Genomic DNA, 15,422 nt, shown 5'->3' with positions numbered 1-15,422 from the left:
CCCAAGTCTTCCTCACCGTGTGCATGGGACGGGTTTGGTATGGGCGCAGCACAGAACAATTCATTCTGGGCCAGATGTAGCAAAGTATTTGCACGTCGCAAACGGCGAAAATCGCCGTTTGGGAGGTGCAAATGCCTCTTTGCTATGCAGAAATGCATATTGCGAGTCGGTACCGACTCGCAATATGCATTTCAGAATCGCAAATAGGAAGGGGTGTTCCCTTCCTATTTGCGATTCGGAATGGAATGCAATACCATTCGCAGTTACCATCCACTTCAAGTGGATGGTAACCCACTCGCAAATTGGAAGGGGTCCCCACGGGACCCCTTCCAGTTTGTGAATGGACCCAAAACATTTTTTTCAGGGCAGGTAGTGGTCCAAGGGACCACTGCCTGCCCTGAAAAAAAACCAAAACTAAAGGTTTCGTTTTTTTTTTTAAGTGCAGCTCGTTTTCCTTTAAGGAAAACGGGCTACACTTAAAAAAAAAAAACTGCTTTATTGAAAGCAGTCACGAACATGGAGGTCTGCTGACTACAGCAGGCCTCCATGTTTGCGAGTGCCTATACTCGCTATGGAGCCGCAATTTGCGACCCACCTCATGAATATTCATGAGGTGGGTCATTGCGACCCCATAGCGAGTTGCAGAAGGTGTCTGAGACACCTTTCTGCATAGCAAATTGCGACTTGCAATTTGCGAGTTGCAGGGACTCGCAAATTGCAAGTCGCAATTTGCTTTGCTGCTACATCTGGCCCTCAGTTCCTTCAAAGGGGCGATTTGATCGCTATTGCACTACATCTTTAAAACAGCTCCAATTGTTTTGTTAAATGGTGGAAGAATGTGATTTTCATTTTTAATTGGGTAAAATATATGACAGCAGAAAACAAAATATGATTTTGTATTGGGAAAAGGTGGTAATTTGTTATAAAACTGATTTTATACATAGTGAGTTTATTCAAGCACTTTAACTAGAACATTATCAGTCCATGTTATCGCCACATTTAACATGCTCTTCGTTTCATCGTTCTTAAATGGATAAAAGGCTGTGCTGCTCATTCCCATAAGTGGCCCTGTGACCTTCAGTCTAACGTAGATTACAATATTCAGTGTTTAATTCACTAATCTTTGCTGAAATGTAGTTAAAGATAATTGTAAAAGGAGTATTAGGAAATCAGTATTAACAATGTCAGTAGCTTCTGGTTTCCCTAAAGTTAAAATATTTGCCAGCTTCATTAATTGACAATAAAGGTCCTTTACGGGCAGCAGCCAAACTCTTCCTTACCTCGGTGAAAAGGAAGTAGGCCTTTGTCAGCAGCCATGATAGCAACTTCCATAATATTTCCCCGTATGAAACTGCAGCAGCTGATTAACTACCCAAGCCGCGGCTTATCATTCTCATATATAACGAAACAAACCTCCAAGTTTGAGAATGCAACGGGAAAAAAGAGGATTTAATTAATTACTCTTTAAGAGCTAAGCCTTTATGTGCCAAAATTCCTAATTTACCAAGTAAATCATTGGGTTAGTTTAAGATTAAGAAATCATGCAGCACATAATGGCAAACGTAAACAAACTTAGGCAGTGTACCTATATACTCATCTTTGGGAAAAAAGCTAAACAAATACAGAGCATTGTGCATCCTGTGTTTTTGGAAAATACTTTCTCTCTAATGCACAAGTACAGAAAACTACCTACAGGCATGAGATAAAATATTTTGCATTCTACTAATAAAGTACTCTTCAATGTTTGCCTAAATTGCCGTTTAAATGCTGGTTGATTTTGAAACTGAATTTCAAGCCAGCATATCAATGTGCAGAAAATGCCCTTTTTCATAGGTCTGAGAATAGTTTCCCTTCGCCTTTTGACTGAGAAGGGATAGTATGAAATTTGTGGTTCACGATGGCAACACAAACTTTTAATGTACCTTTGCAGATGTTCATTTTTTCTTCCTTGGAGAAGAAGCTTTTTGTTACAAGACCTGTTATGCTAATGCCCCTGATGGCGTGCATGGTGTGGACCCTGCAGACTAACACAGCCCCTATTGTCATGCCCGCGGTCAAGGAAGTGGTGTGAATGAGCGCTCTCTTAAGCGCTGAATCTCAAAGACCTTGACTTTCCCAAGCTAAGCGCCTGTTCGGCCTCTTTCAACCTCCATGCCCAGGTTCTGGTGCGAGAGAGCCTTCCATGCCTCTCTGTTTCCTCAAGCTGCTGTGTTCGTTAAAATGTATACAAGAAGCTATGGTATTGATTTTAGGCTGGTCTTTTTTTCATTTTTTATTATTTTAAGGTTAGTGTGTTTATGTGAGGCAGTAGGTCTCTTTCTCTTTACACCTAGGAAAACATGGCTTCTGTAGCATCGGACCTTTTGGTTGGGCCCCGGGACCCGCCCACCCTGCACTGTTTTGCAGGGCTGTCACTCTAGGTACCCACCTCATGCATGGGCCTAATGGTAGCGCCCAGGCATGACGTATCCTAGGTGATATAAGTTGAGAGCGGAGGCGCGAAAAGTAATTTTAGAGAGATACTGCGATTGTGATTAATAAAGAGCGTTCCCAAACAGTCAGCAGCCCAGCGTCTTCTTTACTGCTGATCCGGCCGACCTTACAATTGGTGGCGAGGGGTAGTGAAGCCCGCTGCCTCACCTGGTCTCGGTCGCCATTCCCTCGCACTCCAGTGCCCCTCATCTGGCAGCCGCTGAGGCGCTGTCTGTGCCCGCATCGCTTACGCGCATGTCTTCAGCCCGGCCACCGCGCTCCGTCCTGCATGCACGTGGTGGCCCGGCAACCGCCCCCGCCCGAAGCCGACCTGAAGCCTTGCAGCAAGCCGCGTGACTCACCAACGGCCGGGTGCCTGAGGCCCTGCCCGTGGAACTACAGGAGAAGTGTTTCCTCCCAGCCTCTCCCGCAACTGCCACACACTGTCAGCAGTGGCAGCCCAACACGCTGCACAGCCTACAGAGCTCGTTAGCTTGTTTCTCCATGTGCCTACCGGCAATCAGTTGCAACCTCACCCCAGTGTCAGTGAGTGGCCACAGAGAAGACTTATCTAAGGCTCAGTCTTCAGGTACCTGCCCCAGTTTTTGCCAAGTGGCGAGACAATTTTTTTTCTGTGGTCTGGGGTCAAGTCCTCTCCGCCTCATCCTGACAGTGGTGTCCTGCACTGCTCCTCACACGTCTGCTTGGCACACTCACTACCGGTACCATGGCAGGCATTCCGGCCCTGGAATCATTCACCATCACCGGTGCCCCACCCACCCAGGCCGCAAGATGGAAGGCATGGCTGGAACACCTCGAAACCTACTTCGAGGCCCTCGAAGTAAAAGAGGAATGAAAGAGGCCCCTACTTCTCCATTTGGGTGGGGCGGACATCCACAAGATTTCCAAGTCTGCGCACGAGGCAAAACCACACACGTACATCACGCTAAAGAAGGCAATAACTGCGCACTTCGAACCATACGCCAACCCAGACTATGAACGTGCCAAACCGCCGACGAATCAGTAGACGTGTTCTATGCGCACCTAAGAGAGCTAGCCAGCGCGTGCACATTGCAAGACATCCTCACCATCGGCCGTTCACAAGAGTTATCCAAAATGAGAGCGGCGCACATGGAACAGACGCCAGGCCTCCAGGTGAAGACAGAACCCATCAATGCAGTAACTGCAGACACACCAAAAAGCAAGACTGACACCCCAAGAGGAAAACCCAGAGACAAGGTCTGCAGATGGTGCGGGAACCTACTACCACATCCGGCAGGCTGCCCAGCCCGAGGAAAAACTTGCAGGGCGTGTGGCAAGCTCAACCACTTTGCAAAAGTCTGCCGCTCCACACCAAAGATGCCTACTACCAAGAAGGCCGTCCGAGCTGTAACTGCCTCTCCCACCACTGCATCCGACAGCGACATGGACAACGACCAACAGGTAGTTCATGTCATACACACCGTCAGCAACCAACGACTGCCCATGTGCCAAGTGGTGCTGCACCACCAGCGCGTTTAAGCTCTAATTGACATCGGAGCGTCGATTAACTTAATTGCCGAAGACGTATAACAAACACTCACAGACCCACCACCGCTAAGACCCACCTTAGCACAAATCCACGCTTTCAGAAGCAGACCCCCGCTTGACATAGCCAGCGTCTTCACAACCGACGTTGCCCACGAAGACTCGAAGATCACAACCAAGATCTATGTATCACGGGAAAGAAGAGGGTTCCTGCTTGGCTGCTGCGCCGCTCAGAGACTCAACCTGGTACAGTTCACATTTAGCATTCACAGCAATGGTCTAGATAGCCTACTAAGAGACTTAGCCCACTGTTCGAGGGCATTGAATGCCTAAAGGGCCCACCCCTCAAACTCCATATAGATGAGTCAGTAGCCCCCATTGCTCTCAGGCACAGGCGGGCAGCATTTAATCTACGGCTCAAAGTCAAAAATGTACTCCTCGTACTGGAACAAGCCAGCATAATCGAAAAGGTATCAGGGCCCACTCCGTGGGTATCTCTCATCATCATTGCAAAAAAACATAAGCAACCAAATGCTGTCAGAATCTGTGTGGACATGCACCTCCCCAATCAAGCCATCAGAAGGGAGAGGCATCTAACCCCATCGACGACATCGTGGGAGAGCTCTCAGGATCCAAGTGGTTCTCCAAAATGGACCTTCAATCGGAGTACCACCAGATTGCCCTGCACCCCGCCTCATGCCCGATCACCACCTTCTCCACCCATACAAGCCTCTGGAGGTACACCCGCCTCAATTTCGGCATCTCCAGCGTTGCCGAGGTGTTCCAGCACACGATCAAGGAGGTCCTGAGAGGACTCATCTGGGTTCCCAATGTAAGCAATGGTATCCTAGTTCATGTCCCTACTCTGGAGGACCACCTGGCAAGGGTCCAAGCAGTATTTGTAAGACTGCAAGAGCGAGGCCTAATGCTCCACAAAGAAAAGTGTGAGCTCCTCAAGAAGGACATAAGCTTCTTTGGCTATCGCTTCTCTGAACAGGGAATCTGTCCAGACCCCCTCAAAGTCAAAGACATCCAGGAAGCCCCGGCGCCCACATCTGCCTCCGGAGCTTTCTTGGGATGGTCACATACTGTGGCCGGTTCATAAAGAATTTATCAGACCTAACTGGTCCTCTACGAGTGCTGACCTGAGCCGACCACCCGTGGGTCTGGAATGCTGAGCAGGCTTTAGAGGACATGAAGAAAGCCCTGTCCGCAGAAACCACACTCACCTTCTCTGACCCCAGGCGGGAATCACAGCTGGTGGTAGATGCCAGCCCCACTGGACTAGGCGCCGTCCTAGTGCAGAAACAGGACTGCGGAGACTGGGCACCCATCGCGTTCGCCAGTCAGACCCTCACTCCAACAGAACAACGGTACTCTCAGATAGAGCGGGAGGCCATCGCCATCCACTGGGGGTGTCGCCACTTCCACCTCTATCTCTATGGCAAAGCCTTCACCGTAATCACGGACCACAAACCGCTACTACCACTCTTCAAAGGGTCTTCCTCGAAGCCTCTGCGACAGACCCAGAAGTGGATACTTCAGCTGCAGGACTACGACTTCAGCGTAGAGTATCGACCAGGCACCCGAAACCCGGCTGATTTCCTATCCCATCATGCTTGCCCAGCAACCCCGCAGGAAGTAGCACAGGAAACAGAGGAGTACGTCCGGCTGCTAGTTGACCGAGCCTGCCCACTGCCCATACCTCTCACAGAAGTGGTGGAAGCTACCAACCAGGATGGCTGTCTGCAAATAGCCATACAAGCTGCCACATCAGGAGACTGGCGCCCGCTGCAACACCCAGTGGCCTTCCACACTGCAGACACCCAAGCCATGCTCCAGGTACTCTTCAATGTCAGACACAAACTGTCAGTGAGGGAAGAAGGGTGCCTGCTATGAGGATTCCGCTTCGTACTGCCTACCTGCCTGAAGTCTAGAGCCGTGTCTGTGGTGCATGGAGCCCACTAGGGCATCGTCAAGTCAAAAAACAGGCGTAGGAGTAAAGTCTGGTTCCCTGGCCTAGACCAGCAAGTGGAGGAAGTAGTTACGGTGTGTGAAAACTGCCAGACCAGTGGGCCAACTGATCCCGCAGCGCCAGTCATCACAGAAGAAGGCCCTACCGCCCCTTGAGAGAGAGTCAGTGCAGATTTCGGGAGCCTACCTGACGGATCCCACATGCTGGTGGTGGTGGATGATTATTCGCACTACCCAGAAGTAGAGATTGTGTAGTCCACGTCGGCTACTGCGGTTATCCCGAACATGGAGAAACTGATGGCCACGCACTGCCTACTCGGCAAAGTCCGACCTGACAACGGTCCCCCCTTCAACAGCCAGGAGTGGGCTGCATTCCTAAGGTCACAGAACACCAGACACCGCCGCATCACACCCAGGTGGCCGCAGGCAAATGGTGTGGTGGAGCAGTTTGTGAAAACCCTAACCAAGGTGATCTGGATTGCAGTAGCCGAGTCACAGAATGTCGAAAGCTCCATCTACACGTTCCTTTGAAAATACCGGGTCACACCCCATGCCACCACCGGGGTTGCCCCAAGCCAACTCTGTTTTGGCCGGACTGTGACCAATGTCATACCACACCACCCAGCGTGGACAACGCAACCAGAACCCCAGAACCACTCAGCCTAGCGGAGATCACGCACCAAAGAGTGCGCCTCGCGGAGGCAGCAAGCCCACCTGGTATCGGTCCAAATTGGGGATGCCGTCCTGGTCAAAGACCGTCACCCAGGAGGGAAGTTCCAGTTGCCGTTCTAAGCCGACCCATGGGTGGTGACAGCAGTTAAGGGGATAGTGGTAACTGCAACAAAGGGATCAGAGACTGTGACTCGAAACATATCTCATTTCAAACGCTTCTCGACAGTCACCCAGTCAGGCTGCACCTGAGGAGCCTAACGATCCAGACGATACTCAACCTCGCCCCGGCATGTCCGATTCGGCAGAGCACCCGGCGGCTGTGACCACGGATACCGACCCGCATGGAGCACCATGTTCCCCGCTGCCCGAGCCACCGAGCACCAGCAGGGAACACCGACAGCCAGCTGGGAGGCACAGTGGTGGTAGATATCACCTGAGGCAAAATCCTAACCCCTGTAGACGCTACCCTGATTTCGTATCAGACTGATGCCACCGGCTCTGTGTATCCAGAACTAGTGTGCGTGGGGCGCGAGTGTCCCAGCTCCTACGGCTGTGTCCTTTTTCTTTCCTCCACTGTGTATGTTTATGTGTTGTTCTTGGTTTTGTTTGTTCCACTCTAGTTAGGGGGGGAGTGTAGCATCGGCCCTTTTGGTTGGGCCAGCACACCCTGTACTGTTTTGCAGGGATGTCACTTTAGGATACCCCTCATGCATGGGCCTAATGCTAGCGCCCAGGCATGACGTATCCTAGGTGACATAAGTTGAGCGTAGAGGAGCGAAAAGTAATTTTAGAGAAACACTACGTTTGTGATTAATAAAGAGCATTCCCAAACAGTCAGCTGCTCAGCGTCTTCTTTACTGCTGATCCAGCCGACCTTACAGCTTCGTAAAATCATCTGTTTTTGGAATTAAACTTGACGTGTGCACACAACAAACAGCTCCTTCCAGAAACACACTGTGCTCCTGAAACAATTGTGTGCCTTCAGGAAGTGAGTGCATACGATGTGTGTGAATAAGTGGAATGTGTCCAGGATTCAAATGTGATAGAAAAGAATGTGTACATTAATAATGTGCAGTTATGATTTGAATATGTGCATGAAAAAAGTGTGTATATCAACAACTTTAGTGCATGACAGGCATTTGTCGATAAAATAGATGTGTATATGCCAGATTGCAAACATGAAAGCAGTCTGTACTTCAGAGGAACAGGTGCATAAAACCGTATGCACAAATCTAATGCATGTAAACAGCCATGAAAAACGTGCTTGCAGTGCATGACACAAAAGTATGCTTGAAACAAATATGTAGTCTTCTCCTCTAAGCAATAACAAGAAACACTCAGCACAGCTCTCTGGAGAAAACCCTGCACACCCACCAAACACTGCCCAGATATTCTATACGCTTGGCTTTCAATGAGCTCAAAACAGAAAGCACAACAATACCAAACACTGATAACTATGCTGTCGTAATGAGTGCTTTAGATGACTACATTGGGCATCTATCATTTAATCCCACAGACTCTGGTCTATTTGATCTATTCTCTCTATGCATCTCATCCAAGATATTTTGAGGCTACTGCAAGATCATTTACAGTGCTTTAAAAAAACAATGAATTAATGAATAAGTAAATACAATTGAGGGAGAGCTCTGTAAATATATTTTATTTGTTTTATTTACAAGTGCTGTATACATCACCACCAACACTTTGAGTGGGGAAACAGAAAGGAGGGTGAATACAATAAAAATGTTGATAGTAGATGGACAGTCAAGATGGACTGGCAATCAGCCAGTGAAGTGATCCATCACCCAAGATGCCAAGGGTTCTACATTAAGGCCTTACACAGTAAAGCAATACATTTGTATGCTGGGATGGAGAGGGCATGTGAATAGCCACAGGTGTCTGTCTGAAATTACAATTTAACTTGTCAGTCAGCTTGGTAGGAGGACATTTGGGTCATTGTGTTAGATGGGATGCTTTATCTTATTGATGCATTTGGGTAATTGTGTGTGATTTATGTAGGTTTTTACAGTTGGGAGCTAATTAACAGCTGACACCAAGGCAAATTTGATCTGCATGAAAAACGTATCAGAGAGCAGATCTACTCTCATGTTACACAATGCAGCACTAAGTTGCATGAAAAGAAGGCAGTAGAAATACGCCATATTTAAAAAGATATGGCACATTCTTGCTGTCTCCTAATGCTGGCCCACTGTGTGCTGCCTATCACCAACACATGAACCTTGCACTATGATTCATGTGTGCCTGTGTTACGGGCAGGATTGTTTTTGTGTAGGAAGGATATCTTTCTGCACAAATAAAATCCTTAGAGGCATATTCCACTTTTTATGGGTGCTGAAGAATGCCATACAGTGTAATTTTTCACGAGCTACTGTTTGCGAACATTAGATGACAGTAAATTCAGAACCAGTGGCTTGCAGCAGTCCAGGCAATCTGAGCTGAAGGCATTAAGAATCTGTAATTTATGTGGAAAGGACAGGAACTGAGATAATAACACAAGTTTATTAGTTAATTAAAACCATAAAACTTTTCCTTCCACATAAAAGTTTAACAAAGCAATTTTACTGCAATAAGGCATTTACAGATCTTAATGAAAAAAATATATACAATTTCCTTCCACGTAAATAAAATTAAAAAAAAAGAACTTACTAATGCTATATGACATTAATATTAATAGGGCAACAAAACAAACTTAGTATAGGTAAGGCAAATACAGCTTAAAAGGTCCTGTATTTAAAATGAAATGATATATGAAATTTCCTTCCACATAGAAATGTAAAAGAGAATAGAAATAAACCAATGAGACATTTTTAAAAATTGGACAAAGTGGGAAGAGATCTTCTGGTGATTTTGTTTACCCCTACTTAAGTCTAATTGTTAGTACCAGACTTTATTACCAACCTGATAAGCAACCGGAATCAACTACCTCGTAGCCTTCCCTTCTTTAGTATGTTCAGAGTGGGTTATAGGGATTTTGTTATTGTTTCCACCCTCCCTATGACTTGGTTATTTCGAGAGGCTGTGATTTTGAGAGAGAACATTTCCAAAAATGTAACCAGTCTAATGTTCAATATTGTGTTTCGAGGGTTAAAAGCTGCAATTAATGCTTGTGTGCAGGATCTAATTCTTAAACTGTTTAATTATTTTTTCAGCAAGAGTCTCCTTTCAAACGCCAACGCTGGACAAATGCAGACCACGTGCACCAAGTTTTCTTCTGCTAGATGACAGAGACGGCACTCCTGGGGGCCTACTTGCCGCTCCTTCTTCCATTTTGGCCTGAGGTTTAACGTTGGGACTTCACCCAGCCTAAGTCTGAGAAAGAAATGCTTTATTTTCTATGAGTAGGAGACAGCCATAAGTAGTGATTCTTTAAGCGTTTTGTAGGAGTTAAGGATCAACCAACTATGCTCCCTTTTGGTCAATGAGTCCCTATCTTCTAGCCAGCTCTGTAGTTTGCTTGCTTTATTCACGGCTTTATTGAAAGCGGGGATGGGTAGAGACCGATCCCATACCTCGTCTAAGTTCAAAAGCCTCTTACTTTTTTCTAGATGCCTTATGTAGTTGCAGCTCCCTCTTTCTAGGATAATTTCCTGCCAGACTAGATAGGCTAAGGACCCTTTTAAAGCACTGCTCAGTTTGTAGTAGCATTTAATGTATGCTGCGGGTTTTGCTAATGACTGTTTGACCAGCATGAATTCCAGTCTGACCTGGGCTGGCGAGGCCTGCCTGGTGAGGCGAAAAACACGCTTAGAGGTCTTTATCAGAAGCTCATCCAGTAGACCTACTTCCATCCCCCTCATTACTTCGGTCCCATAGGTGATAGTTGGAAGTAGTTTCGCTCTCATTACGGCTGTTAATGAGTTCAGAACCTGACCACAGGTTGAATTTGCTAGCTTACAAAAAGCATAAGTGAGGGCCTGCGTCTTGCTTTTTATTGCTTCTTTTTGTGGCGAGTAATTACCTCTGGCGTCCACCACAAATCCTAGGTATCTATATGATGTTACTTCCTATAGGGTTTTCCCATTCATATGCCATTTACATTGGCTGGTTGGCCTGCGGTTGAAGATAATCATTTTAGACTTTTTATGATTGATTTCCAAATCATTAGATACTGAGTATTCTTCTAATGCCTTTAACAATTTCTGCATGCCTATTCTGGAATTGCTGATTAGTAGTAGGTCGTCTGCATATAGCAGATTGGATACTTGTTGACCGCCCAGTGAGGGAGAGTGGGAGGAATGACCATTTAACTTGGTGGGGAGATCTGCTATGTACAGGTTGAACAGTGTTGGGGCCAATACACAGCCTTGCTTCACACCCACTGTTGTTTTGACTGCCCTGGATAGGTGAGAGCCTTCCCCCAATTTCCCCTTCACCCAAGTATCAGAGTATATCATTTTGATGGCGTTTAAAATAGAATGTGGCAGCTCCCACAGTAGTAATTTAGCCCACAATTTGCCGTGGGAGACACAGTCAAAAGCAGTTTTAAAGTCAACAAAACATAAATAGGTTGGAGTCCCCTTTGCTTTTGCTCTATTTATGATCAGACCTAGCCCCATAAGGTTTTTTAATGTTCCTTGGTGTTTAGTGAAAACGGTTTGGTTAAAGGGTAGAATGTGTTATCTGTGATCCAGGCTTCTAGATGATTTAGCACACAGCAAGAAAAGTACTTGAGGATAACGTCTAAAAGGCTGATTGGTCTGTAGTTACTTGGGGAGAGCGCGCTCCCACCCTTATACATGGGGTAGATTATGGAGCCTTTCCAAGATGTTGGGACGTTGCCTGTTGTGAGCACGCCATTGAACATTGCAGCCAGGAAATTGGCCCACCTTTCCGTTTCTTGTTTGAATAATGCTTGGGGTAGGCCATTAGGGCCGGGGGCGCAGTCCGTTCGTGACTTTCCAATGATTTTTGGCAGTTCTAGTGCTGTAAATTTCAAAGGATCAGGGATGTTGGGTTCCCAGCCTATCAAATGCCCCTGAATTTGAGGGCCTTCTTCGATGGCCAGTTCTTTTAGATGGGACTTTAAATGGGATACCCATACTTCCTCTGCTATATTTGCATTATTGCCTGCTTTTGCGCCATTGTCTATTGTATTGAAGATTTTCCAAAACCTTTTGGAGTCAGATGTTTTGATCGCAAAATGTAGTTTGGCCCACAGGGCCTCCTGTTGGTCTTTTTTAAAGGTCCATAGATCCCTTTTGTACCATTTCCTTTGCTCTCTCAACGTGGACAATATTGATCCATTATCTGGACATTTACGCAGTGACCTTAACAGTTTACCTACCGCTGCTTTCCTTCTGCACACTGACAGTGGTAAAAGTGAACTTTGGAGGTGGTTCAATAGTGCTCCCTTTCTTGTGTTTTTTAAGGAATCTTTTTTTACGAGGTCGGTGGCAAAAGACTCCCAAACTGTTGTCAACTTTGCCCCACTTGTGGTCATTGACGCTAGCTTTTGTAGGGCCTCATCTGCCTGGCTTTCAATGGTGTCAGAGGACCATTTAAGTCGCTTTAGGTTTTTGGTGCCCAATGACCCGGTTAGGGCTACCGCTTTCTCTGGTTTTTGTGGTGATGCACAGATCCCGAATACCTGTGGCTTGTGATCACTTCCCGTGCGGTTCATGATGGCAAAGGTGTTTACTAACTTATATAGAGCAGGGGACACCAGGGTGTAATCTAGATAGGAGACCGATTTCCCGGAGAATCTTGTCCATGCTGGTGGAATATCAGGGGACTTCGTCCGTTTAGCACCAAGAGGCCTACTGATTCACAGGTGCGTATAAAACTCTCCCCTATTTTATCTTTCCTGCGTTCGTTTGGGAGGGTTTGGCTGGGCATTCTTGCCACTGTTTGAATGTGATCCTCACTGGGGTTGTGGAATAAGCCAAGATTGAAGTCGCCCGACATTAGCCAGAATGCTGATTTTACTGTGCTTTTTATCCTTAACAGTTGCGTTAGCAATTTGTTTGCTTCAATTTTTGTATTTTTTGGATTGATGCATATGTTAACCAGAATCGAATCAATGGTTCCTGTGTAGTTTTCCCCCAATCGTCCAGCTGGAGTAATTGAAAGGGTTGGTCTTCCTCCTTATGCTCAGAGATTTTTACCAAAAGGCTCGTACTAACGTAGATGGCTAGGCCTCCCTTCGGCCTTCCGGGCCTATTTGTTTTTGTTGCTGGGCTAAGATATTCCAAGAATCCGATTATCGGTATTGATTCCATTGCCCAGGATTCCTGTAGGAGTAAAATGTCGAAGGTACTGAAAAAAGTTTTGCCCGGAGGCCACCGACGTTCCAAGAGCAAATGGATAATATGCAGTGTGCGGGTTGATCCTTACCTATTCAATTGTTACCCATCAGTTTTGGAGGTAAATTTGTCGCTGCCCATTCCCTTACCGGATACATTTGTTGACCCAAGACCACTCTTTCCCTCCCTTCTTCTCTCCATACTTGGACTGTCAGCGGGTGCTTAGGTGGACATTTCTCACTGGACCTTTTTTCAATGGGTCTGCTGGCCTGATGTACTCCTTTCAAAACTGACCATGTACCTTTGGGATTTCCCAGGGATTGTGAGGCTAGCAACGGAGTTGGATAGCGCTCTCCTTTGTAGATGGTCACCTCAATGCCCCGGGCTTTCAATAGGTCCTTTCTTTTCATGATCCGCTTTAGGATATCTGGTGCCAAGAAGATGGTGAGTGTTGGGTCCGTGTGTTGGTTGCCTCTTGCTTGGATACATTTTATTGCTGCAAGGTCCTCTGAGGCTACAGACTGAAGATCTGGTAAGGCTTTTATGATTTTTAGAATTGTAGAGCGATTGAGAAAATCTGTGGGGGACCTGGAGGTGTATTCTGGAATCCACAATAACTGGCGAGTGAACTCCTGGGCATTCATGACTGATATAAGTGGCTGGTTTTGCTCCTTATAACCATCTTCCCACTGACCAGTAACAGGCTTGTGTCCCTTGCTGCCCACATTGGCCAATGTTAGTTGGGGGTGCAGCACAGGCGTGATGGATTTTGGTTTTATACTCTAGTGGCTCCTTGTGGGGCTTGGTCTTAAGTTCGTTGTTGAGCCAATTGCTGCGGGTGACCTCAGGGGGGACATTGTTGACTGGGTGTTGACTGCTGAGCCGGGGATTGTTATCACATCTACTATTGTATTGGAGCTTGTACTTATGTGGGCAGTAATGTCTCTATTATACCCTCCATTTGACGTTGCATGGTCTTTAGGTGATTCCTTTAGGCTAGTATCAGTGCTTTTTATGGCAATTGGATGATGTAGTTGTGCGGACTTTCTTCCCTTCCTTGCCCGCTTTCGTTCTCTTTTTGAAAGGATCCGGGTTGTGGGAAACTCAGGGTTCCCGGTCTTATTGATGGACTGTAGCGGAGGATGATTCTCCATGGGTTCCATACTAGCACTTGCTAGTTGGCGGCTGTCAGCCGATTTTCTCTCCTTGCTTGTGGTTGATGAAACAGGTGCTAGAGAGGAAACGGGCTGCTGCTCCTCTTGTTTCAGCTCCCTCAGTGTAGATTTTAGCTTGGTGGCGAGTGGTTTAGTGCAAGTATCTTCAACCTTCCGGGTGGAGCAGATTTCTTGAAGTATTCCCTCTAGGATTTGCGGCAGTTGAGATATCTTTTCTACTACCTCCTTACAGGAACAAATTGTAAAATCATTAGAATGATTGACTTGCGCCCAGGTTATAAGTGCGTTTAATTTTTCCAACTTATTGTCAATCCCAGAGACAAATACTGCAAGGGTATTTAGCAAGTCAACTTGAATGTCCATTTTATTTGAGTGAAATTGCAGCGCCATGACCGTTGCTTGCATTGAATTTAGGATTGCGGCCCACATTTCTTCTGACCTGACTGCCACTTGGGCTGGTATCTTTAAGTCGGGCTCTTGATTACCACTTGATAATACTTTATTTGTTGTTGTTTTGTGTGGGACTTTGTGTGGGACTTTCTGTACGGCTGTCACTGTTTCTGTCTTTGCTGATCTGCTTGTGAGGACCTGTTCTATACCCCAGAGGTCCTGTTTTTCTTTTTCACCTTCGTACGTTGGAAATGAGTGGAGTTTCGGACTTTGGCAGAATGGGTCACCTTCCTTGTTCTAAATGTTCTGCGATTGCTACCAGTTCTGAGTCCAGGATTGGTAGCTTTGCTGGACTAGATGTCCATTGGTATTTGGAGGCATCTAGGGATTTATTGCATATGATTGAGTTTCGCCTAGGATTGTAGAGGGGTCCTAGTGTAGCAGTAGCTGGTATCGCGTCTTCCTGGTCAGTACTTGATGCAGCTATTTTCAGGGGGTGATTTTCTCTAATCACTACTGTTGGCGATAGGTGGAGGGGGAGGTGGATTCATTCTGAGTTTCTTTTCGTTGCTTCCTTGCTGTTACCGGTCTTGGCTGGATGAGGTTATTTCCCCCAAACTTGTTTGGGTTGGAGCCAGGGAGTCAATCCTTTTTCTGGCGGCGTAGGCTCCAGCTGTAATGAAGTAATCGGTTATCTTGCAATGCTTGGGGAGACTGTGGACTCTGGAGCCCCCTCCGGCGGGGTCACCGGTTTCCAAAAGCTGGGCTCTCCCCAGATCATTTCTTCCATACTGGCGTTATGGTCACCTCCCCTGCGTGTGCCAATTGTTAGATTATGCCTCCTGCATGGGAGGGGGAGATCCTGTTCGCTGCTTGTTCTCCTTTTTAGGGTTGCTTCATCCAGAGCCAGGTCTCCTTTCCTTTTTCTTTTTCCTTGTTTTGCAGGACG

Source organism: Pleurodeles waltl, chromosome 1_2, assembly GCF_031143425.1.
Source record: "Pleurodeles waltl isolate 20211129_DDA chromosome 1_2, aPleWal1.hap1.20221129, whole genome shotgun sequence".
NCBI lineage: Eukaryota > Metazoa > Chordata > Amphibia > Caudata > Salamandridae > Pleurodeles > Pleurodeles waltl.
This window is presented reverse-complemented; position numbering follows the sequence as displayed.